The following is a 27,063-nucleotide window of genomic DNA, read 5'->3' on the forward strand; positions in this document are numbered from 1 at the left end:
CTGTGACTCTCTCTCTCTAACTGCCTTTCTCCCTTGAATTACTGCCAGTATAACGGCTCGCTGGAGGTCCGCGCTCTCTCCGCTCTCTCCGCTCTCACTGTCATTGGAGCTGACTGTGGAATAACTCATCCCCCACGAGCAGCACAGTAAATCAGCCAGCATGTCCCAGCATGCACAGGGGCTGGTTTCTCTAAATATAACGGCCGAGTGCGTGAAGAGGGCAGAATCAAAATGAAGAAATGAATCTTTTATGTGATGAGATTCATAGTCGGAGTGTGTGCATTATTAAACGCACTGACAAAATCTCCAGCTTAACGAGTCCTGTTGTGTATTATTGAGCCTTTACAGTTTAAATCACATGGCCAAAAGTATGTGGACACCTCGGTTTTGTGTACTTTTGTTCTGCGTCTGCTTTTGCTGTTTTGAATTTTCTGTGCTTCAAATCTCCCCGTGCACAAAGTCAGATCCATAAAGAAATCCTTTTCTTGATATGAAAGAAGTTGACTGGTCTGCACGGAGCCCTGACCTCAACCCTATTCGACACACGTCAGGTGAACTGGAACTGAGAGACAGGTCTGATCAGAGCTGGACCTCACTAATGCTCTTATGACTGAACTGGAGCAAATCTCTGCTGCCAGACTGTAAAATCTGGTGGAAACCAGCAGAGTGCAGGCTGTTAGAGCAGCAGCAGATTAATACACATCGTTTTGGGAATATCCACTGGCTTTACAGCATTTTTAAAAACAGCTAAAGAGTACCAGAGGTGTAATATTCACATCTTCAAAGTTTAAATCAATGTCAACTTGAATTTGTTCTGATTCTAGTGCAGTGATGCAGCATATTTCAGGATTGTGATGCTCAAAATCCACTTAGAGTCAGATAATTATGTGTCAGTCACTTTAAAACCATATGAATTAACCCTGGTCCCATTCTAGAGTTCTAATTAGACCAGTTTAGTTTTTACTCAGAGAAATTCAAGAGCACTTCACTAAACTAAACCAACATGATAGAATTTTGTAGGCAGCAAATCTATTCAGATTAGATCTTCAATACTTGTGATGCATAGGAGGTGGAGGTGTCACAAATGTGCTTCATTTGAAGGGGCCCCGAGCTAAAATGGTCTAGAACAGAGACTGTATATAAACATGGATGACATGACGGCTCCCAAAAGGGAAGTCAGAAGATCTGGATCACCCCCTGGTGACTGGCTGGTGACTGGCTGCAGTTTTGGCCATAAACCCTGCCTCCTCCATGTCAGTGGATGGGACATGGGCCAAACAGACTAATAAAACAGTCAAATAAATTCAAAAGATGGTTTATGTCAATTTAGGTAGTTCTTATCGAATTTTGAGCACGTGTGTTGGCGAGATCTTGATACCTCAGCTCCACACCACAACCACTACTGCGCAGACTCAAGATGGCAGAACCCACATCTAAGATATGTTGCTATTGTTTTTGTAGAATTGGAGGAAGTGGAGACGCGTGGTCCATCTTTATTTACAGTTTACAGTCTAGAATCAGTGGCGTACACGATTATAAATAAAGATGGAGGAAGCATCTCCACTTCCTATTGTTGCACAAAAATGAAGCTAAAATATTTTGGATTGGATGCTGGGTTTATGACCTGTACTACACGCTGCCACCAGAGGGCGATCAAGATGATGTGGCTTCACCTGGGGGGCTGTCGTGTCATCCATCTTTATTGACGTCTATGTGGAGACACTTTAAGGCAAATTATAAAAATTATGATTCTGATATTTGAGTTTGTGGTTCTGTTGTTGGGATGACTCAACCTGTGCGTGCATCCTGTAACTGTGTCTTTCTACCTGTGTGCACACATGTAAGTCGTACGTGAGTCAGTATCTGTATTTTGCTCTCGGCTCAGCTCGCCTCCTCTCTGAGCATCGCGTTGCAGGGATCAAGTTTTGGAACGACTTCTCCTGTTGCAGCCAGAAGTTCCTGCAGCTGCTGGCATGGTGCCGTCTGATCTTCTAAACTTACCCCATTTTAATCAAGCCTTCACTCTGCCTCTCTCTTCCTACAGGTCATTGGCTCGGATCCCAAAGTGCTAGGCTTCCTCCTCTCCGTCTCCCCTCGGCACGGCGAACTGTCTCGAGCTTCCACTGAGCCAGACAGACGAGGCCCGGAGCTACGAGCACAGAGAGAGAAACAGAAGAAAAAAAGCACATCAATCAATGAGGGGCATTTTTAAAACACCATAATAAACACTGACACTGAAGAGGATTTTTTTAAATACTCTGCTTCAGACAGAGAGAAACAGAGACTTGAGGCTTGAATAGCAGATGTATTCTGATACTGTAAAACAAACCGTGTCCTCCTTTCACAGATTGAATTAGCCGCTGAGTCAATTACATAATTAGTGTTTCTCTGTCAGGAGAGCGTAAGAGATTACACATACATCAAGCCAAGAGTTTGTACACAATATGTGTGTGTGAGTGAGTGTGTGTGTAGAATCAGTCGTAGGTTACTTGAGTTCCTGGAAAACAGCCTGAGAATCAATGTTGTTTGTTATATTTCCAAGCAAAGACATAGATTTCCATTAAAAAACCCAAACATGATGTTTCATCAACAGATTTAAGTAAGAAATTAAAAAATACCGGTGGAGCCCTGGAGCGTAATAACTGTTGAAAACTATGTAAACTGTGTAAATGAATCGTTTGTCCTTGTTAATTTGAAACAAAAATAAAATATAAATTCAAGATAAATCAAATTAAACATTATCAATGTTGAATAAATGCCAAATTAAATTAAAAAAAATTGTCGAGTCAAATAACCAATAAAACAATGATACATTCACAATGTAAAAATGCATTAATTAAAAATTCAAATCAAATTAAATCAAATAAATATATCACTGTTCTTTGCTGTACATTATGCTATACAAATAAGAAAAGAAAATGAATATTGATCTCTGCCAAATAAATGGTTAAACAACCAAAAAATGTATATCTTGAACAACAATATCAACAAAGAGCTGCTGCAGTAAATTCATAAAGGACAAATATTTTCCTTCAAACTTTTCAAAGTAAGATACACACTCTGGATACACTGACCCCAAGACCATACACTCAACCATAAGCTGCGTTTTAAAATGTAGACTTTAAATCTTTCCAGGCAATCAAACAGAGAATAAAACAATAAAGGATAAATGACACAAATTCCACACATATCTACACAGCAGACATGAATGTAATGTAATGTAATGTAGGCCAACAGGGCTGAAACAAAAGACTCAACTGTGCATGAGAACAAGCGCTCAGAGACGCAGCTCACACAGGGAAACTCTCCGCTCCGCAGCAGCAGCAGATAATCAGCTCACACAGAAAACAACAACATAAAGAACCCCCCCCCTCCTCCTCGTCTGCATCCTCCGCCTCAACATCTTCCAGCCACACGATGAGAAACAGCAACCAAATGTTGTCATTCAAAGCCGAGGTCACGTGATTCCTGACGTCAGCAGCCCCCCCCCCCCAGTGGGATGCTGGGATGGAGATTGCTGTGGCTGCATCCTCCCAAAGCTTTGACAAGTGGCTGTCACTGAGAGATGAAGCCCTGCGACCCAGGAGAGCTGCATGACTGACAAAAGACGAGAGGATCCCTCCCTCCCTCCGTCATTTCAAGCCGCGCTTTTGTTGTTGTCCCTAAATCTGTTGAATTAAAACCGATTTTAAGCTCAGTTCTCTATTTTCACACTGAGACTCTTTCTTCCACGGCCTCCTCTCGCCTGCAGAGTAACCTCACTGACTATCCCACTGGAACTGATTGGCTTTTCACAGAGGGAATGAGAAACTGGCCATCAGTGCTGACTGAAGTGACCCATTTATTTATTTTATTTTTCCCTCTTTTTATCCAGAGAGCGTTTAAATCACTGAGTCGGCTCCCCGCCGCTCTGTTCCGTTTCATCCACCCGCTCCTCTTAACCAACTCACAACTTCTTAAACTATACAGGAGTGTAAGAGAGTGTGTGAGTGTGTGTCTGTGAGAGATATAGTGTGAGTGTGTGTGTTGCAGACTGATTGCCTTTTAAACCATATGCAGTGATTATAATGTGGTTTTTGACACTTGCTCTGTTCCTTACAGACATGCAGACTCACACCTCCTTCTGGTGCAGCTGTGGTTTGTGTGTGTGTGCGTGTGCGTGTGTGTGCATGAGATATACACAGATATATTAAAAGAGGTAAAAATTATTCTTCATTCCGTCACGAGAGTCACTCCACAAACGTTTTTATCCTCCAGTGAAAACAGGATTATTACAGCGACCAAAAACAACAGGATCCAGCTGTGAAAATACGCACCACTAAAACAGCATATTAAGACAGCTTACAATAAGAGTATTTCTATCTGTACTGATGAACTTGAAAACACGTGTGTGAAATAACTGACGTCCCTGACAACTGCATGTTGGTCAACTGTTGTTTTGCAGTCAATCGTCCAAGTATCATATTCAATATAAATACTATTTATTGGCCCAAACCAGATGTTAAAAGAAATGAAAAAAGTGAGGATACTAAATGGACAGATTTTTATATTTGAAGTGCTTTTCAGTACAAGCCACATGCACCCGTTCATGCACACATTCACACCTTCTTGTTCCATCACACACTGTAGACACAGCTGTCCAGGGTTCAGTACTTTGCCAAAGGACACTTTACAGACTGGATGAGCCGGGAATCGAACCAGGGCCTTCTGTTTAGTGGTCGACCTCCTGAGCCAGAGCCACCATATAGTGTTATTTATATAAAGATTTAAACTTTTGTGTCGTTTTTCATTGGTGTGGTGTCTTAAAAGCTGCAGTCACAAGTTTGAATCATCAAATCAGAAGAGGGGCCGACACCCTCTGTCTCTTTGTTGTGCAGCGCAGGGAACAACCACCTATCTATATATAATATATATGCAGAAAAAGCATTGTGCTGTTCTGGGTTTTTCTAATAGTCACTCCAATAGTTTTCTTAAAATGCCTCAACGTCACAAACTGCACAGGCTTCAATAACCAGAGGAACAAAATCTAAACAGTGAAGGTTTTATCAAGATGATATATTACAAGTCTGCTTTGCCTGACCTTGTAACTTAGTGTAAATTAAACTTGATGATAATATGTATATATGAAAATATATGTCATTAATTCACTTGCAGAAAACAAATATTTGGATTTGCAACAGGAAATTCTGTAAAAGCTCTCATCGCTAGTCGGAGGTCTGTCCACTGCTCTGTGTGAATGAAAGACAAGCTAATGTTAGCACAGCTGGAAGAAACAACAGGAGTGTGACAGATCTCACTGACTGTGAGGCCACAACTGGAGAGGACACTGTGCACAGAGTCTGACGAACTGAGACGACATCAACACACATCAAGTCAAATAACTCTGCATGTGTTTTTTTATCTCTGTGTTGGTCCTGTAGCCACACGCACCTGAAGTCATGATAAATCATCTCCTGAATGGCTAAATCTGAACATGCATGTTTAATTGTGGACAGACACAGTTTCGCTCAGTCATGACTGGGTGCTGTGTGGTAGTAAAGGAGTCAACTTCTAGAGATTGTTGTTTTCTTTTTTTTTCTACACTTCATTTTTCACTAGAACGGCCTCAGTTCCTCCGCCATGGCCCAACAGTCCCTGGAATTCTGGCCAATCCAAGTTTGTTTGGTGATTGATCCTCTACTGATTTCGCATGATCTCTGAGATCTATGAGAGCACATTTAAATCCACTACATCCAGATTTATATTTGGATCCACACTAAATAGATATCAGTTCCCTGAAGATCCATGAATGATTCCCTGGGAAAATTAGTGAAGATGTCAAAAGACGTCTCAAAATGTTAAAGAAAATGACAAAAAACTAATTCTGGATCTGCCACAGAGTCTGGATCGGCACCAAAATGTAACCCACTTTCCTGACCCATGTCCCATCCTTCCACCAAGTTTCATGGAAATTAATTCAGCAGTTTTTGCGTAATCGTGCAGAAAAACAAACAAAAAACAAACAAACCAACCAACAGGGGTGAAATCAGAACCTCCTTGGCGGAGATAGTCAGGTGAACCACTGAATCAGGCAGTGCAAAGCTGTTGCACAGAGGAAAAGTAAATTAATATATTAATACATAAAACCCCGTGCAAAAACCTATTAGATTTGTTTTACTGTATTTGAAGTCAAGTCAAATGAAAAGAATCCTAAACATGAGGGAGTGGGCATGTGCTTGAGAGCACACACACGCTGCGTTTGCCACTCAGCGTGTGGCAGAAGATGGCAGACTGCTGTCCTCACGCTGCGTGCTGGCGTGCAGTCAGGACTCAAACACGGCTAGAACATCACCGGCTGCTGAGATATTTCCCTTTTACGAGTCTGAGGTCGCCAGCCACCAGTGGACACTAAACTACAGCCGACTGGTTTCTGTTTTTACGAGCCCCTGGAACCTCAGTAACGAGCTCCTGCAACAACAGTGACTTACAGTGAGGCCGTGGGAGCAGAGGGTGTAAACGTGAGGCATTCAGGTGAAGTAAGAGCAAACAGCTCAGGACACAGGAAGTCAAAGTTAACTGCAAATACAAAATGCAGCCTGTGCTATCACTGCCTGTATTCAAATATCACAAGGCTCCATTTGCATAACATTTAGCTGATACTCTGACATGTTTTGGAGTATTTGTTTGTTGCAAGATTACGTAAAAACTACTGGTTTGGGTCAAGGAAGACACCCTTAAATGTTGGTGCGGCTCTGTATCAGGGGGCAGATCCAGGATGTTTTTTAACGTTCTATTGTGAGATAGGGCGTTTTTTGACATTTTCGTTGATTTAATGATCTTGAATCTGGCATATTTAGGGGACTGATGTGTGCAGTTAGGTGCAGATCTAAACAAAAATCCAGATCTAGCAAATTTAAATGTGGCTTCATCTGTTTGCCTTGGCGGAGGTATGTGCTCTCCGACTGCCGCTCTTGTTGGATTTGCAACAGGAAATTTGGTGTCTGCCGTCTGTAAAAGGTCTCATCACTAGTGAGAAAGATATGCACTCGACTGAGTTTGAACATTTATCCCTGGCGAAGTAGAGAAACAGTTTGTTTGCTCCTGTGGAGTCTGTCAGCTTAAATCAAGTTGTCTTATTTGGATCAGAGACACTTCACAGACCACAAGCAGCAAAATCCACATTTCCGCTGCCTCTCTGCAGCACTTTGGGACTCGTAGTAGTTTTGGCAAAATATGGCAAAACACACAGATACCAGAAGAGCTTCAGAGACTGCAAATAGCACAGACGCAGTGTACTCTGACATATTTAGACAAATCAGTGGGGTTGTTACAATTGATTTTTGAGAATTGCCTCCTCGATATGTGATCTGTGACTCTCCTCACAAACAAAACTCCCATGCAGGGTGGAAAGATATTCAACGGCCTCTCCCCTGACTTCCTACATGTTGGACAAAAAATATATTCAATGCATCCAAATCTTTGCCTGCTTGCTGCTAGAACAGTCGTGTTTGTCTGTCTCTCTGTGCGTCAGTCATCTGCTAATCCAGCAGTTTGCATCCTTATGTCTGTGAAAGTCTTTGTACTTCCTCAGGGCTCAATCTGGGCTCCGTGTCAAGTCTATTGATCGAGATGTTTATCTGCAGCGTCTTACACAAGCAGACCTGACTCCATTATCATTATAGATTCCTGCATATGAGCAGGGTTTCTGACATCTTCGGCTTGTTGTGAGACTCTGCTGCAGAAGCACACACAGGGAAGGAGAGGGTTGCACTTGCACAGGGTCCAAACAGGTAACAAGAGACTAGGATCCTAATGAAGTGGAGTGCCTCTTCATCTCCCGTCAGGAGAAGGATGGACGGAGGAGGGCGGAGAGGTTAGAGCAGCAGAGGATCAGTGGAGGCTGCACATTAACTGCTTCTAGAAGGATTAGTTTACTAAATGGCTGAGATAAGATTAAGGAGGTGAGGAGGGGAGTGACCAGATACCGCAGTGGTTATAGGATGCAGACCAGACGGATGTAAATGCCCTGAGCAGTGAGCTCAAGGTTTGATTCCTTGTCACCTGGATGATTCAGCACAAAAACCTGTCTGTCTTCACTGTCACTTGGATAAACGTATAAAATGTTTGAAAAACTCTAAAAAGGGATGAGGGGTAGGGCTAAGCAGGGAAGGAGGGATGAGGATAAGGAGTAGACGAGTGGGTCGGCTTTGAGATCTGAATCAGTTTTTTAAAGATCAGGAGCTTCTACATAAAGGTAAACGTTCTTCAACGATGTATATGATGGTCACCAAGAGCAGCAAACCAAGATTTTTCACAACGATCAAGCTCAAATCGAATAAGTGGATGTGAGGAAACACGAAGAAAACGTGTGTCTTTCATTTCAAGGGGAACTCGTTTTGCACATGAACATCTGTTCACAGGGAGCACTGCTGCAGAGGGAGCTGTGAGAATAAACCGCCTCGAGCCAGGAGTTCGGGCTGAAGACGACAGGTTGGTGAAAAAGAAAAACTGGAGTTGATTAGAAATGAGCTCATCAGCAGAAGCCACATGAGTTGCCACCAGCTAAACTCAGATCTCAAATGAACTGTTGGCTGAGCAGCTGCATCATGGGTGTTGTAGAACACATGGTGCATTGCTCTTAGTGTTTAAATAGTTCTATAGGATGCAGAGAAACCTCGAAAAACACATTTTACCTTTAGAATGAAACAGATTGCAGCACAATATATTGTTTTTCCGAATATATTTTTCTTGACATTGAACCTTTAACCAATCAGCTTCAAAAGTAAATCATTTGGAGATACCCTCCAAAGTAATATTCCCGACAAGTTTAGTCAATACACACACACACACACACACACGCACACACGCACACACACACACACACACACACACACACACACACACAGAGGCCAACACAACCTGCTTCCAGCTATGTCAGGTAATGAATGACAGGTTAGAATAGAAACAAAAAGAGAGGATCAAGGTAGAAACAAACACACACCAACTATATTTAAATGAAACATGTTAATGCCTCCTACAGCGTTTCTACACTTTACGAAGCTCAAATTCATGAGTTCAGAATTGATGCTTTTACCTTTTTAAGTGCAACTTCCACCCATAAATGAATAGAGCATCCGATTTGGATAAGAGGTCGTTAAATGGAAAAAAACATCTTCCAGCTTCAACAGATGCCGAGGAGTTTTCTCAAAGGCATTTTTTCCATTTTCCCCCTCTCCACACACACACACACACACACACACACACACACACACACACACACACACACACACACACACACACACACACACACACACACACACACACACGCACACACGCACACGCACACGCACACGCGCACGCACACACCATCGTTGTTTCCCATCAGCCACTGAAATGTGGGTTAATGAGGCACCACCCGGGGGCACTGTCAGCAACACCTTCACTAGCAGGCTCATCAGAGGGAGGGGAGGTGCGGGAGTGGGCGGGGGGGCTGCGAGACACTGAGCACGAGCAGGATCAAAGTGTTGAAGAGTGCAGTTAATTAGACAGAATGACTGTGTACGTGTATGGACTATGGAGTCTCCGGGGGTGAATAGAGTTGTACAGTAGAGACGCTTTACTACAGCAGCCGAGGGCTCGACTCTGCAGGGATCTGAAACCGATTTCGAAAAAGGACGAGTTAAAAATAAAATTCTCTTTTTGTTGAAGCATCCTTAGAAAATAAATTCAGGCGTCAACTGAATTTCCTGGATCATGTTTCAGTTTCTCTTGTACATGAAACAGCAGGCCTCTAACACGGCCCCCCTGCAATTTTTAGACACTTGCTGAAGTAGAGTTCCGCTTGTGCAACTTTCTGCCCAAACCAAACGGAGCCGAGAGAAAATTAGACAAGTCTGACCCGAATCCAACAGGCATCTGTTTTTTTGTGTCGGAACAAGAACTGGGCCTATTTTCCTCAATTACAAGAATGTGTTGTGTTAAAAGACAAGTACATACTCCAGCCAAACTTGACCATCATTTGGACTCATTGGGTTCTTATGGATCCTGAAGGGCTCGGGCCGGGTATCCTATCTCGAACTCAGAGATAAGCTCACCCTGAAATATTCACATGTTGGGTTTTTAGGGAATTGTTGGATTGGTATTCAAATCTTAAGATCAGTCCTCTAACCTCAGTTGTTTGGTCCTTGTCTTGCTTCCTCTGTGTATTGGAATCCTTATTTGCAAACTAGCTAAATCTGGGTCTATAACATAGACATTATTGGAACGAAGAAAATATACAAAACACACACTCGATAAATCCTGAGTTAGTCTCAGCTGACAAAACCATCAGTCACGTTGTCCATGTTTATATATACAGTCTATGGTCTATACTTGGTGTAAGTGAGGCGTTAATGGCCGTGATGTATGTTTATAGACAAATCATCTATAACTTGTCTGGTTATCAAACAGGAGACGATTGCATTCACAGTTGTTTTTACGCAATTCTATTTAATAAAAACTGAGAGAATACTCAAAGACGGTTGAGTGCAACTGTGTCACGTCGTCATAGCTCTCCACTGTGAAGTTAACTGCTTTACATGCGGTTCAAAACAACAGTCACTTTATACAGTCCACCTACAAATCCACCTGCTCTGTTGTTTCCTTCTCTGTGGATCTCATTCATATTTCATGTGCCGGGAGGTGGACATGTTGCAGATGAATTACACAGGCAGCTGATGACTTGGGAGCAAACACCCAGCTTCTGCCTTTGCATGAGGCTTTTCCATGAGCAGATCTGCACATATTCAACGAGGACAAAAGAGGGAGTCGTCTCCGCCGAGGAGCGACAGTTCAAAAGGAGCCAATTCATGCAAATGAAGACCGCAGCTATCGTATGAAAAGAGGCCTCGTAATGGAGATAAAGTGACAGACGCTTTGAAGTGACACAACGCGGGTCTGATGCTCCTCTGAGAGTTATTGTTTTTGATCAGGTTGTAATTTCAAATGTAATCGTCATCAGGTTTATTGGATTAATTGTTTGCTGTATGTTTGGTCTTTAGCTCCTTTTTCCAACGTGGAGTGTTTGAAATAATCCTTTATGTCATATTTCAAAAGACAAGAAAGAGCAGAATCTTCAGGTTTGTTTTATAAAATGTTAGACGGAGTTTCTTCTACAGCCGGACTAACATGGACTTTGGGGCCGATGCCAATTTAAGAGTAAAACATTTCCAATATTAGCCAATGTACATAAAAGAATTGTCAATGATTCCTAAGGTGTCATTACCAAACCTTATCGATAAAGAAATGTAATCAAGGCTTGATATTTTACAGTTTAACCATAAACTTTATTATAAATAACTACAAAAATATAAACAAATGTATAGAACTTGAATTAAGAAATTAAACCTAAATTAACATGTTTTCTGTTGATTTTGATGAGCACATCGAGAAATCGTACAGGCTCTAATATCTTTAGTTTTTGTACTGTTGTTTAAACAAAACAGGCAAATTCAAGACACTCTACAAACCAAGAGATTAAACAAAGCACTGATCGTGACTGATAACTAATTAATAACAAAAATGATCATTGCACTATTGCTTTTAGTATTTAAACCACCATTTAGGTTTTGTGTTAACACAAAACAATGATTAATACAAAAACGGCTTTGCACACACACAAACACACTTACAATTTCTGGTCAATATTAGACGTAATCGACGTCTGGATGTCAGTTGTTCATGTTTAATTGATGAATCAACAACCCGTGTAATTACCAAGTGATCACAGAGGAAAACAAGCCACGACAGAAATAGGAATAATCTCAATAACTGTGTGTGAGTGTGTTTTTCACCCAATCAGCAGAGTGGCTTTCTGTCACACCACAGCCTGCCTCTCCTATCGACTGATGGAGGGATATGGATCCATAACCACGGCTACACAGAGCGAGCATTCATAGCGACAGGTAGATAAAGGCTCCACAAACACACACACACACACACACACACACACACACACACACACACACACACACACACACACACACACACACACACACACACACACACACACACACACACACACACACACACACACACACACTTATCTTTCCCTCTATTTACATGACGAATGACGGAATGAGTCTCATTCCAGATAAAAGCAGACAGAAGGAGAGATATAAAGACAAACATATAGAAGGAACACTGAGTAATTTAGCTTTGTGTAATACGGGGAGAAAAGCTAACGCACACTCCTGGAATTTAAGAGACACAGAGAAATAACGAGTTCGTGTTTTTCAGGAAAAGGCCATTCGCCTGAGGCTGAGCGCTCTAATGCACAGTTTCAAATCAAAAGAACATCCTCCATATTCTTTGTCTCAGAAGGCTTTGAAACTGCTCTCGGATTCACAGCAGGCCGCAAACAAGACTTTACAACAACAGAGGCTCCACAAAACTCTCACTGTTGTTTTTATCCTTCCATTTTTTACATGAACCAGTCATTCGTCCTCTTGTTGCATTTTCTTCAATGTGTTCTTTGAAATAGACACACAGGATTCTCCTGGATAACTTACCAATAGAAGAGGTTTATGTTATGGCCATCAAGCTTCATTCTTACAAATCCTCTCTGAGATATACTACATACTATAAATACTACAATACCTAAGGGCATCGGCCAATGTTGCAACGAAGATGAAGAAGTATCTGAGCTGTAGAAATGGAACTGTGGATCTAAAATGAATCTAAAACTGAACCAGATTCAGCTAAAATGTTTTAGCAGATTTATACGAAGTATAATCATAATTTGTGAGAAGCCTTGCCAAATATTATGCCCTGTAATTGGATGTTTTGAACGAAATGCAAAATGGGAGTGAGAGTTAACTTCTTAGGTTTTTATGCACACGTAGAACTGATCTTTATAATAATCTGCTGAATTCATATTAATGTGTCCATGGATAAACAGAGTGTCGACTCTTTTGCAATAATGAAGTTAAAAGACAGCGTTGCATCATAATCTTCTCTCCTGTCTGCAGGAGTGTGTGTGTGTGTGTGTGTGTCTTCGTCTCTGTTGCTCTTCACACATTTATTTAGATATTAATCGATGGTGTCGGATCATGAATCCGGATCGTTCTGGTCACTTTAGCCCTGATGTCCTGGCTGTGACGGTCCATGTCCTAATAACTTCTGATTAATGTTGTTGTTTATTGTTAGGGTGTACAGTGAGCGCAGGTCTGCGGGGGAGTGAGGAGGGAGGACATGTGGCAGGGTAATCCGGCACAGAGTTTTTGAATGCATGCATTGGGCAAAGTATGAACCAAATTAACCTACATGAGCAAGATGAAGTCGGTTAGAGGTTATAAATGTCGGTTTCAATACATTTTGGTTAATTGAAGAGAAGCTGCAGCAGAAGACAGTGTGAAAAAAGTCATGTGTTTTGTCAACATTAGAGGATGTGAACCTCTTCAAGTAATAACACTAGTTAAAATGATGAACCTGAATATCAGCAGAATATGTCTCCTCCATCCAGATTGTAGTGCCTGGAAGTGTCTTCTCTGTGTTTCTTTGTTAGAATAAATATATGAAAATGCCCCATGGACACTACAACCGGTCATCAACCCGTCCCTATTTATGTACAATAAAATGAAAAGCACTTGTTTGAAATTGTAAAGGTACATGTATATTGACTTTCGTCTTCTTTTGGCCTTGTGTCGACACACAATTGCCTGTTTATAGACCACAGCTCTATAAAAAGACCACAGTTTAATTTCCCTCTTCTCACATTTCCCATGAAAACAATATGAGCCAGGAAAAGACGTCAGCCAAAACAGACCAAACTGTTGAGTCTGTGCACGCTGCTGTGTATCCAGCTCTAATTACATCCAGTGTTTGTGCCAACGTTACAGTGTAGAGCAAAAACACACAAACAACAACAACTATCGAGGCAGATACAGTTGCCACAAACATGCAATAAGGCAGTAGTCGGGTTCAACGGAAGTCTGTGTGTAACATACACACACACACAGACACACACACACACATATCCCTGGGGTGTTTTCCTGTGTCTGTTGTCATTTCTGCAGGGGATCATAATGACCTCAGCAACACCTACATCAACAATCAACAGTCTGCTCACATTTATATCCATATGCTCACACACACACACACGCACACACACGCACACACACGCACACACATGCACACACACGCACAGTGTCTGACCTCATTCCTACAATCTGTCTCCTGGGAGAAAAAGGAAGAGGTGAAATGAAGGGAGGCAACTCTTGCAGAGATGAATTCAGCCGCAGGTGTGAGGTATAGTGCAAGCAAAATAGACGGTAAAGGCCTGACAGGGCAGAGGAGGAAGAGAAGGAGGAGGAGGAGGAGGAGGAGGAGGAGGAGTTTTGGGTGATTGGATAGAGGGATAAGCAGAGAAAGAGATAGACGAGGTAGATAAAGGTATCAGTGCCATCCTAAGAGTGGCGTTAATAAACAAAAGGAGGCTAATAAGGCAGGAGAGGATTTGCTAGGCAGCAGATGGCTACCTGAGTCACTCTCATAACCAGGAATGAAGGGAGAGAGGGAGAAAGAGAAAGGTTGAGAGTGGAGGTAGAAAAGAGAAATAGGGTGAGAGAGAGGAAAAGTGAGAAATCATTCAGGTATGCCATTGGAGCACCTCTCCTTTAAGAATAAAGACATTCTGCTGTTTTGTTCAGCTGCTTTATTTGAACAAAGGAGGAACATGTTTCATTGATGCTCCGATGTTCCTGCAAACTGAAGAGCCTCTTCTCATGAGAGACCTCTGACAGATGACTAGACGAGTCTCCCCTCACTTTCATACAGGCACTACACCACACAGACATTTTCCAGAGGGGCTGTACGCGAGAACGCAAATGTCCGGAAAATGCCCCAGTGAGCCCATGTGAGAATACAGCTGGAGAATGTCCAGAAAATGAAAAAGAGGAGCCAGACAGGGACCAAGACATAATTGGAAAGGCAACGAGATTCAAGAGCTTTTGGTAATAAGAGCCATCGCCAATGTCGATGTGCTGTAAACAATATATGTATAAATGTATATAAACCGACACAGGAAACACAGCTCCTCTAAGCTTTTCTTCATGACCTTTTGACCCAACACGTCACCTGTGCTCGGGTTAAAATGTTGCCAATAAAAGCTTACAGTCCCTGAAGACTTCACATCGTCTTTATAACATGAAACATTAAAGACTAAAAAGGCAACAAGAGTGCAAACCTCCACTAAGGCCCAACCGTCTCCTTAGATTCAATCAAACTGCACCAAAGTCCACATAGTATCAGTCTCCTAAACACGTCTGATATTCTTCATCAAGATCCATGAATTATTCCCTTGGAAATTGGTGATTGTGCGTGGATGTGTTTTGATCAGATGTGACTGACAGCGCATGTAACACAACCAAACAACCCCCCAACTGTCCACTTGTTTCTGTCCAGATACAGTCCAGTGAACCCGAGCAGTTTATATAACACGCAGCGGTTTCAGAAGGAAGATGATGTGCAGTGTCGTCCGAGTGCGTGACAGGGAGGTGAGATCAGACATTCTTGTGAAATAAAGACCAAAATAATTCAACGTTACAGATCACGCCCCTCGCCAGCCATAAAAAACTGTCTGCAGAAGTCATTGGACGACCTTGCATCATTTTAAGGGTTTGATTAATAAGTCAATTAATTGTTTGATTGAAGAGACTTTTTGCAAAATAAGAACTGCTAGATTCTAAAGATGAAATTTCAAAATAGCCCAAAAAGAAGAATTTATGGCTATAAAATAAAAATGACCCCAATTTCAAAGCAATTGCTCTTAAACTCAGCCATGTGTTCTCAGTCGCCTCCCTACTCTGGATCAATGCTGCCCCTTGACCTTGCTGAGGGGGTGTCAATGTTTTCCAAAAAGATTTTCTTGTCGGCTCATTGTCGGCTCTAACAAGGATCCACGGGAGATGCATCACGGTCTGGTTATCGACTGGCTGGCTCCTAGAGACGCCTGCAACCAGGGATCCGTATCTGCCGTAGGCATTCGGGATGTCATCGTATGACTCACACCTTCTTTGAAGAGAGGGGGAGAGGAAGACGAGGAGGAGGGAGGGAGGGAAATTAAAGAAAGCAGGGGAAGCAGGAGAAGCCCCCTTCTTCTTTCTCCTCCAGAAGCCGAGGACAAGTTTGTAATTGGCTAAAACTGTACGAGAGGAGAGGAGAGGAGAGGAGAGGAGAGGAGAAGAGAGGAGAGGAGAGGAGAGGAGAGGAGAGGAGAGATTTTCAGATGACAGTGAGGACAGGGAAGCATTGAGGGAAAAGGGGGACAGGCAGATGGAGGGATAAGAGTGAAGAAAGGGTAGATCTGCAGGGATGTGATGACTTACAGAGGACAAGAGAGAGGACGAGTGAGAGGAGTGAAAGTGACAGAGAGGAGAGGGGATGGGTGGGCGCTGGGTTTGGCGATGAGGAGGAATGATGGTCATTGATCGACTGTCTCCACAGTTTACAGGGACCTGGCTAACAAGCGTCAACACTCCAGGCCTGGATGAACCCTGTGATGTCTTTGTGTGTGTAATGCTGCTAGTTAATCCATCCATCCATTGTCTTCCACTTAACCGGGCCTGGGTCATTGACATAGCCGGCCAAGTAGGGTATCACTCTCACTAGCAACACTTCTCAACTCTTACTGGGGGATCCCAAGGCATTTCCATGGCAAGATGGGATATATAGTCCCTCCAGTGAGTTTTGGGTCGACCCCGGGGCCCCCTAGGGTTGCCCCCCGGGGCAAGTATCCCTAAGGGACTGTGCGCTCTGTCCAGGTGCCACCCCTCACCTGAATGCTACAGACATTTTCCTGTTGTTGTGGACGCCTCTGATCCCGATAATCTCCTTCTGCGTTCTTCATATGAGAAACGCAAACTCAAAGAAATGTCCACATTTTCCGGAGTTCACATCTAGTTGGTTTGGTCCATGTCCCATCTGCTAACAGAGATGAGGTGAGGTTTATATTGACCTATACTGTAGCTACCAGTTGGCAATCAAGATGCTTTGTTGGCTTCACTTTTGGGGAGGGTTAACCCTAACCCACCATATAGCCTTTTTGTGCACTGTGACATTTACAACCACACATTGTCTCCGAAATCTATCTACCACAAAAGAGTAAGGGAAAGAAAACAAAAACAATCATGAAGAGAAGGTTTCCCTCATATCGTGGAAGTGTCACATTACTCACACACTGTCTGTCGGCTCCACAGCCATCAAACCCCTCTGAGCTCTGAAAATCAAACTTGACAGCCCCAAACTGGGTTCCACTTAATATTCTGCCCCACCCACAGAACAGACTCCAACAACAACTGTTTTTTTCTAGATTGTTTGATGCCAGAGGAACTAGAATGGTACTCAGTAGAGCACATATTCCGCAAAAGCCTGACAGTCCCCCAAAGAAACCACATTTAAATTTGAAAGATCCAGATTTTTATTTGAATCTGCACCAAAGAGACAGCAGTCCCCTAAACAAGCCAGATTTTTTTCATCAAGATTCATAACTTATCTCCTGTGGAAATTGGGGAAAATGTATTTGCATAATCCTGCTCACAATCAAACAAACAAGCTAAAATAGTAGAGTGCATATCCTCTGCCAAAATTCCAACCAAATTTCACACACTCATAGATATTAGTTCCCTAAATGTGCCAGACTCTTTTCATTAAGGCCCATGACTGGAAGTCAGTGAAAAAGTCAAAAAAATGCCCAAGCTCGCAATGTTAAATAAAGGAATAAAATAAATCCTGGATCTACCCCTTTGACCTGATCTGCCCCTAAATGTTATGGGTTCTTTCTTAGCCCATGTCGCATCTTTCCACCAAGTTTCGTGGAAATCCATTCGGAGGTTTTTGCATAATCTTTCTCAAAATCAAACAAAAATGAAGATTAAAACATAACCTCCTTTACGTCATTCTGACTAAAATATTCCAAAGAATAAATTTAAGATCTATTTACTGAGACTCAAAATGGACATCCAGCCTTGGTGGACTGTATCTTTGTATCAATGGCAGATTGAAATAACTAATTACAAACGCCAGGAAGCCTTTAGCTCGTCCTAACTGGTGGGTAAAGAGATAATTAGCCTCGCGTGAACTTCCAAAGCCCCGAGTCCAAACCTCTGGCCTCCCACAACCCAGCATCAATATCTCTATGCAAACCTGCCTCCATCAACTCGATTTATTTTCCAATTTCCCGCAGGGTGAAAGAGTGCCTCTCTCTATCCCCGTCTGCCATCCATCACTCCCCAACTCTGTATTTTCTGTACCTCTTCTGTTTTCTGTGTCCCATCCTCTCATCTCTTATTTTTCCATTTTCCCGTCAGATTCAATTTCGGTGCTATTCCTCCATGCGCTGACCCACTAGGGGCAGAAAGGAGCAAACCAATAATCGTTTATATACGAGCCGAAACAATCAGTCAAATGATTGAAAGGAAATTAACAATTCAAACATAAACGATCGAGCTTTTCAACCCCCACCAAGCAATGTTAATCTAACAATAAATTGATTGACTAAAGTGAAAGGGGTAACTTTTAACTTAGCTCATAGTTTTGATTTACGACAAAGCCTAATTTCATCTGCAATAGACAGATGTTTTCAGCAAGAAAACTAATAAACATATTGTACATTACCTCTAATAAACAATGTAACAAACAAACAATGTGTGTTTTTCAGGTTTTTGTCTCTTACAGCAAATGTATATCACATGGTTGCTCGGCAAAAGTGAGGGCCAAAATATCTGGATCGCCCCCTCATGGTTGGCTGCAGTACAACTCATAAACCCTGCCCCCTTTTTAGGTTGTTCTTATCAAAGTGTATCTGTTTCCCCCCCCCCAGTAATTTGTATTTAATTTGTTATGATTGACATCTATCTATCCATCCATCCATCTCTCTCTTTCAGATGAACAGATGACATGGTCCATTTGAAGGCATGAGCATAGAACCTTTATAACTTTTTCCATCATTTTCTTACAGTAACATACAAAACTATTTATTGATTCCTTAGAAATAATCATTCAATTAAATAATAACGTAATTGGCGATTAGTTTTGACAGAAATGTATTGTGCCAAATATTATCCTGACAATATTCATATTACTATTATTGAGTAAGTATTTCAAGATTTATAACCCACTATAGTGTAATAAGCAGCTGGTAATCAGCTATTACTGTTCATTTATGAATAAGTGTGACTCCTACTGTGACGTAAGTGGAGGTTGCATTGCATACAGAGGAATAATGATAATATAGTAAAACATCAAATGGTTCACATGGCTACTAACAACTCATTAAAGTGTGGTATAAACTATTCAACTAAAATTTCATGACACGAGTATTTCCAAAATTGACAAAAAGAATATTGTCAATAATATCATATATTAATTCCTACCAGATAACCCATCACTGGTTAGAGCTCTAGTTTACATATGAGGCCACAGACCAGGTCAGATGATGCTCTGTGAACACACACCAGCACAAACACACCAGGCTGCGGAGGAATAAACTATCGACCAGTAAGGAATTTATCCACCACAACAATTAATCTTGTGGGAGGCAGTTAGTGACTGTGTGTGTGTGTGTGTGTGTGTGTGTGTGTGTGTGTGTGTGTGTGTGTGTGTGTGTGTGTGTGTGTGTGTGTGTGTGTGTGTGGAGAAATGGGCCGAGGCTACAGGATAATACTGAAGATATCATTCGCAGTGACTTCCCCTGATACACACTCGCACACACAAACACACACAAAATGTCAGGGTCAGCGAAGCAAGAGGAGAAGCTCCTCACATTCCCCACACCTGCAGATCATATAACATTTCCAGAGATGACAAAGAATCCACACCAAAATGCATCTGTGTGTCCTCCATTCCTTCTGGAAGAGACGTTGATGTGAGGTCAGCGTTCAGAGATCAGCCTTTAAAACTCTTCCTATGCGGCGTTATGATGTAAATAAGCCGACAGGAGGTTGTAAAACTGAGCTGCACTGTCCTCAAACAGCTTTCTGTGTCCATGCAAAGCATCGCATTACACCTGCTGTCATCCCCTGACTTTCCTACACACAAGGCTACATGAATTATTGAGCGATCCCTGCTTTGTCAACTACTACACCTCCGATTGAGCAGAATAAATTCTCAATCTGCTTCAGCCATTCATAAAAATGACAATATCCATTTAAAGGTGGCAGCATGCTGGAACAAGGAGTAACCTGAGTAAAATGATACTGTTATTCAAATAGATATATATTTTTAAAAAAGGGGAAACATGCCATCCTGTCATTCACAAAGCAGAGCACATGCTCCCTCACATCCCTGGCCACTCCACTCTGCAGCTCCTTTCAGCAGAGAAGCTACAGATGCTAGAAACTCCTCATCGCAGGAAACCTAATGGCTGGAAAAATCTGCCTTTGCCGGTTTGAGTACTCACCTTTGTTGTGAGCGAGCGTGTTTCTGCTGGTTCGGCGTGTGTCATGAGCTCCGCAGCGCAGCAGGCAGCCTCTCCTCTCCGTCTCGCTCCCACTGCGAGCTGGAGCAGAGTGTGTGAGGAGGAGAGAGACAGAGTGAGTAAGTGCGTGTGAGAGAGAGAGAGAGAGAGAGAGAGAGAGAGAGAGAGAGAGAGAGAGAGAGAGAGAGAGAGAGAGAGAGAGTGTGTGTGTGTGTGTGTGAGCCCTCTCACTGGCTATTGTTACATGGACGGGAGCCAAACTGAGCATGCTCCGCCATGAACAGCCCTTGTGGTTGGCATAGCAACCGGGAAGCGGCTGTTGTGTTTGAGTTGTGATTTGCTTTCTGGTACTTGCGCGCGCACACACACACACACACACACACACACACACACACACACACACACACACACACACACACACACACACACACACACACACACACACACACACACACACACACACACACACACACACACACACACACACACACACACACACACACACAGCCAAGTGGAGGCAGGTGCTGTGTCATCATCCCAGTTTGGACACTAGATTAATCCTCCATCGTCCCTGACTTTATTCTCCCCAGTCAGAATGAATGAAGTGACAGCTGCCCTGTCGTCCAATGACCTGGATTACATACAGAACTTCACAGAGCGTCCCGGATAAAAGTAAAGCCACCGGCGTCCAGACGTCTCTGTAAAACACCCGACGTTAAAACCTGGATAAATGTGGCAAAGAACAATAGAGTCACTGGAGCCGTTCCTGTCATAATCTCATGATGTATCATCTCTCCGTGAACAGATCCTCACAAAACTCTTCTGTCCGTCTGAATGAATGATTAAGTTGCACAGAAATCAGCCTCTGATTATTTTTACCTCGGCCAAGGAGGCTATGTTTAAAATGACAAATTTTGGTATAAAGTCAAGAGGAGCCCGTGAGAGAATAAAGCAGGAGATGAAAAAGCGGTGTCACACACGAAGAAGACACCGACGAAGATGTCAGGAGAGTTTGTGGCGATAAGAGCCAACGCCTGTGTTGAATTTGTTGCTATTGTGAACGCGTCTCAGCAGAGAACCTACCGCTGAGTTCTGCATGTGGGAAAGGAAAGACCGGACCCCATTCTCCAGAGTTCCTCCGCAGGTCATGTCTGAAAACAGCTTAAGACGACTGTGACGAATTTTAACGGGTGATGCATCAAACATACGAGAGCATGTGCTTTAATGTATTGTCGTTTGCATTTGCTGTTTGCAGGGCACATCCCATAACCTTGATTTCCGTTGGGAACTCCAGTCATGAAAGGCGCCATGCAGGCGTTAGCCAGAAGGCTCATGGTGTGTTTGAGTCTATGAAACAAACAGAGCAGCAGATGCCTTATTGCCAAAATTAGCCAACAACCTCTTTCGTTTCCCACGTCCATAATGTCGCTTTCTTCACCGCTTATGTTAGACTGACTCCATTATTCACAGGACAGCATGAGCCCTATAAAGCACCGGTGACGCCGTTACCAGTGGTCAATGCAGCCCGCTCACAGTAGGGGTGTGCTCACTAAGCGCCCGGTGTTCTGCATCACAAAGCTTCCTGCCATCAACAGAAACAGTAAAACGTCCAAGTCTGGTAAAGTGCTTCTTCAATGTTCAGCAGCTCAATCACAAGTCCAAAAATCAATATGGTGACCACAGGAGGGGGTTCATCAGAGGATGGAGGTGGGTCTGCATGTTAATGTTTATTAGGTATGAATATGCAGTGACATACTGGATGTAATTACGGCTAAGATGGCAATTTGAATCGTGCAATTCCCCCGCACGTGCTGGTAAAACCACGGCAGGTGCTGCTCACATTGTAAACAGGCAGGTGGTGTTGACGACGTCTGCAAAACCGTTCACATCAAGAACACATGAGCTTCATTTTGCGGCATCTCAAATGGGCTTGTACGATTGTGAGCAAGACACCAAAAGATGTTTTTGGGGATAAACTCGTATTAATATTTCCAGGGAATGGACCTTTAATTAAGAGAATAAACTGCAGATAAATCAGCAGTTAAAATGGATCGCTGTTTTTAAGAGGCAGCTTTGGTTTTCAGACATATTTTGTGCCTAAAGTTCCCCCATTTGTTCTTATTGACTCTCTTGCATGACTTATGCTTTAGTAAGGGTTGGATCTTAAAGTGTTAAAAATGTATGTGAACTTCAACCAGATTATGCAAACTGCTCGTATTCTATTTCGTCAGTAGGGAAAAAACAAAAAAAAATGTGGCGGAGCGTTATTCTACTGTGATCTGGCAGCACTACGCCGATACACATATTCAACCAATTGCGTCAATCTCAGCTGTCAGTCATGACGGTTTTACAGCATCAAACAACTATTCAAACCAAATTTACTTGAAAAATTAACACTTGAACAAACATCTGTGTGATAAGAACTACCTGAAATGACAGAAACCATCTTTGAGAAAAATGTATTTGAGGTTGTTTTTTTTTACTTTGGTCCATGTCCCATCTGCTAACATGGATGAGGTAGGTTTATGACCTATAGTGTAGGCAGCCACAGGAGTGATGGAGACGCTTTGGCTTCACCTTTGGGGAGCTGTCACGTCGTCCATTTTTAAAAAATTTTGTAATTATTATTGGTATTTTTATACACAGTCAATGGTTCGTAAACATAAGTGAAACCTTTTCCCAAAGTTTGATCCATTGATAAAATATGCAAGCTAAACTGTTATTTGATACATGATTCTAGTTAGTTGGAAGTGAATCAAGTGTATGTCGACTATTTACGGTTGGATGTCTCAATGTTAGGTATTTAAGCTTCGCTCGCTGCACCTCCTTTGTAAATTCTGGTTTAAAAGCCCACACATGTTTCTGTAGAAGCCAAAAAGAAAAGAGTTTTTTACTGCAGAGTGTATGATACACTGCCTATGTGTGTTTGTATTCAGTTTGGCCATGTCCTGTGATCACACCCATACAGAGGTATAGGTGGTACTGACACCGAGGGTCGAGATGAGACGTATCCACTGAGCTGCCCTGCTCCGCCCGGCGACACACGGCTAGATAATTTATGAGGTCTCCACCATTGGTTCAATAATTCAAAAGGGCCCTTGCTCTGCCGTGGGTGAGTCATGGACAAGCCTTTTACTGAGGAGGGAGGGAGAGAGGGAAGGAAACGAGGAAGAGAGAGATAGAGAGGGAGAGACACATTTGAGAGGTGCAAACTCAATAAGAACGTGCCACACCATGACTTTTTGAGGCCTGCTAAATTTAGCACAGTCTCCGTGACTCAGGGGAGGAGCCGCACGAGGGGATGAAAGAGGGTGAGACGGCTTTTAGTGAAGGGTAAGTAACCGTGGGAGCCTGAAAGCATGAAGCAGCCGACTGGAGCGCAGGGTTTTCCTGAAGCGGCCAACACAGGACAGGACTCACTCCACACACACACACACACACACACACACACACACACACACACACACACACACACACACACACACACACACACACACACACACACACACACACACACACACACACACACACACACACACACACACACACACACACACATACACAGGGGAGGCCTAGTGTGTGCACAGGCAGCGAGGTTAACAATATGCAGGGCTCAATGCTGCACAATAGCTGTTACTGTTCCTACACAGCAACAATGCATCGTTGTTGACCCTCTTGGCTGGAGGGACTGTTTACATATCGAAGGGAGGAGGCGGAGTGTGTTAATACAGGACGTCGTAAAAAAAACACGTCCTCTGCCAGTGTGTTTATCTGGTGGTTGATGACTTGGAAACCACAGCGGCATTGTGGGGCACAGCGGCAGCCCTTTGATGCCCGACAATCGATAGAGTGATGGGTGGCATGGGTGGAGTTTGATGCAGGGCACATTGCACAAAGGAACACAGTGATACACATACAGGAGAGCGGCCACAGGCTTGACACACTGAACTAAATACAAACCATCAACTGGGTCTTTGTCCACAGACAGAAGTTGGGTTCATTTGGTCAAACAGAAATAGCTCCACTACTCTTCAGTGTGTCGATATCCAGGAATTCCAGAAATCTCTGCCTGTATTTGGAACGCATATCTTAAGAACTGTCCGTCGTATCGGCGTCACACTTAGCCTGTGTATTGTTAAGGGCCCAAAGAGGAACAAAGTCGAATTTGGTGCGAATTGAATACATGATACGTTCAATATTAAATATTTAAAACTTTGAATAAATAGGCGACCAGCGCTCTACCAGTGACTGGGACCTATCAACATAAGTGTCGATCACCACAACAGAGAGTTTAAGGGAACAATAACGGAATCTCCAGTTCAGCAGCATTTATAACATAATCATATAGAAAAAATATCATTTTAAAAGGGATGTGAAGGTTTTCAAGGTAGAAAGTGACAATCACCATAAACGGGAGGATCTGTAGAGGAATTTTAAAAGTTTAGTACCGAGTTTGCCAAAACTGCACTGCTGTTATTTTGGTAATAAAGTCTGACTTCATCCAACCTCCGCAGTCATTATCATACTGTACATTTGACTTGCTGATTTCACATTTTGTGTGAACACTCTGGTGGATTTCAGTTTCGTATCGGAGATGAATGAATATCTCGTACTTATTCTATTCAGTTTGAAAGTCACGCTGGAAACTTTGGTCCTGACAGAATATCTTAGCAACTACTGAATGCACCGTCAGGAAATTTGGTACCGACACTCACTCTTCCCAGACAATGAATTCTAATGACTCCTCAAGCACAAGTATGAGGTTTAAATTTGTGGTGTTCAATGAAATGAGTCGATGTGTGTGGACTGTAGTTGTTTTGTGACAGGATCCTCTACTCTGATCTTAGGACTCGAGCCATTTTCAGACATGAAGGTATAGTCTGGTGTCAAATATGAAGAACGCAGCAGGAGATTGTCCGGGTCAGACGTGTTTACAACACGTCTGACCCGGACAATCGTGTTTACAGCAAAAAGGAAAATGTCTGGAGTGTTCAGGCGAGAGGTGGCACCTGGGTCGAGCTTAAAGGAAGTATGGAGATATATATATATATATCTGTTTGTTATTTCAGAGATATTCAGTTGATTTAAAAGAAGACAGCAACCAAAGAATGTTTGACGGATTATTTCAACAACTTATCAATTACAAAAACTGTACAAAATACCAAGACAGAAGCTTCCTACTATAGATGCACAGAACATGGCAGCGTTTCATATTGCGATACTGTGCAGGATAATATGTTGTGATGATCTATTCTGCTCAGCAACAGCCAAATATGCTGGCAACCTAAATGTGTGTGTTTTTATTAATTGGACCAGGCAAGGAACAGTCTGGAAAACAGGAACTAAATGAAAAACAGAGGCCACACGTAACCCACATCACCCATTAACCTCATTGTTATTAAATTTCCCATCCGCAGGTCTGATAGGAAGGAGACGCTGCAGCCGAACTCCATTAAACTGGCATTTACATGTCAGATGTTACGTAAAAAGAAAAATGACCCATATTCTCAGATGTGTTTGTGAATGAATATGTCCGCACACGGTGTGAGTGTGTGCACATGCTCCCTCCTGAGCGCTGTATTGGCTGATTTAAATCCCCATGTGCAGAGGGGAGCCTGCTATCATAATCAGCATGCCTGCAGCCGCGCACTACACCGAATAAACCCAGGCCTCCTGATGGGAAGCCTTGAAATCCAATTTTCCTGTCGATCTATCAGTCTCTACAGTAAGTCCCTCTCGGAGCTGGGTCTCTTAGTGCACCGCCTATACATGCCTCTCTAATCAGCCTGCCTGGGTTGGTCTCCTCCAGAAGACACCAAAGATCTGGTTAGAGGGAGCGACGTAATGCAGGATTATGTCATTATCATCATTTCCAGCCACAGGTAAATGAGAAAGAGGCACTTTCTTAAAAATGTAAAACTGCCCTCGCTTCCTCTGATTGTCCCGTTTTCTTCCAAGTGCCACCAGCATAAGTCTGAATCTGAATCATTAAGCTGTTTTCGCACCTGAAAGTCTGAACCATGTCTTTGTTTTGGTTTCAAATTGCAATTTAGGGAGTACACTAAAGGATTTATATGAAAAACCAATGTCCCGTCGCCATCACCTACATTGGCTGCATCTGCCTGTACTTGACACTGATCTATTTGTAGACGACCGTGACGTCGGCATGTTGTCAATTCGGCTATGACTAGAAATGGGTCATTAACTTTGTTGCAACTGTAATATCATTATGGTATTTCAACCAGCAAAATGAACATCCTCGTCGTTCAAACATTATATCTGCGGAGGCTTTTCCCCCCCTTTGGAGGCAAAGACAAGCAATCCTGTGAGCTGCTTTCGATTTTCTTTCTTTCTCAACTTCATGCAATTGGTCCGAAAGTCCAAACTATCCGGAAAAAAAGTGTTTCACTCTGCAAACGATCTAAATCATGGTTCGTTTGATCCGGAGCAAGACCACCTCTTCCAGTCGGACTGTGTTTTGATCTGCTGGTCTGAACTGTGCTCTGACACACCTTTCCCATGTTATTTTTATTCGGACTAAACTGAAAAGTCTGGACCAAAAAGGTGTGAAAGCCGCCTTAGATTCAGACTGGGTGATTAGAAAGTAAATGTGATGCACCACAGAAATTGCA

The 27,063-nt window shown here is 42.7% G+C and overlaps 1 protein-coding gene across 4 annotated transcripts in view; it reads right to left on the reverse strand.

Annotated features, from left to right (window-relative positions):
* si:dkey-91i10.2 (uncharacterized protein LOC555224 homolog) overlaps positions 1 to 27,063 on the reverse strand; it is a 56,827-nt gene that overhangs the window by 19,660 nt on the left and 10,104 nt on the right. For 2 of the 4 annotated variants that reach the window (XM_034573692.1, XM_034573689.1), the window contains exons 2-3: positions 20,414 to 20,512; positions 2,002 to 2,149 (exon numbers count right to left, since the gene is read on the reverse strand). The gene's annotated coding sequence lies outside the window, so the exon portion shown is untranslated. Of the gene's footprint in view, positions 1 to 2,001; positions 2,150 to 14,172; positions 14,194 to 20,413; positions 20,513 to 27,063 lie in introns of those variants that run through there. The other 2 variants (XM_034573691.1, XM_034573690.1) reach the window with 2 other exon arrangements.

Source organism: Hippoglossus hippoglossus, chromosome 21 (genome assembly GCF_009819705.1).
Source record: "Hippoglossus hippoglossus isolate fHipHip1 chromosome 21, fHipHip1.pri, whole genome shotgun sequence".
NCBI classification, from domain to species: Eukaryota; Metazoa; Chordata; class Actinopteri; order Pleuronectiformes; family Pleuronectidae; genus Hippoglossus; species Hippoglossus hippoglossus.